The sequence below is a fragment of the Tupaia chinensis genome, unplaced genomic scaffold (assembly GCF_000334495.1).
Source record: "Tupaia chinensis unplaced genomic scaffold, TupChi_1.0 Scaffold000545_1, whole genome shotgun sequence".
NCBI classification, from domain to species: Eukaryota; Metazoa; Chordata; class Mammalia; order Scandentia; family Tupaiidae; genus Tupaia; species Tupaia belangeri.
The window spans coordinates 3,187,324-3,187,756 of NW_006160057.1; positions in this window are offsets into that span (position 1 = coordinate 3,187,324).

Consider the following 433-nt stretch of genomic DNA (forward strand, 5'->3'; position numbering starts at 1 on the left):
TCCCTGGCCCTTTCCCAGACAACGGACCCCAAGGCCTTGGGCCACCCAAGTCTACATTCAGGGACCCTGGGTCAACAGCAGTGCGACAATCCCGAGGCGCGACGGCAGACAGAGCACTGCGGGGCAGGATTACCTGCGACCAGTGTGGAGGTTATCACCTCCCTGCCCCGCCCCCGAAGGTAGAGGGCGGAGCGAGAAGCCAGTCCAGAGCCCCGCCCCCGGCCGCGCGCTAGCGGGCGGAAGTGACGCAGCCCAGAGCCACTTCCGGCGGGCCGAAACTAGGAAGAAACTTGGAGCTGCCCAGGTGCCGTAGCCTCCCATCTTCGCTGTCCCTGTGCCCCGTGGCCCGGGCCGCGCTGAGCTCTGGGGAACCCTGGCCATGGGGCAGCCCGGGCCTTCCGCCGTGTGAGGCGCGGGACCCCAGCGGGCTCCC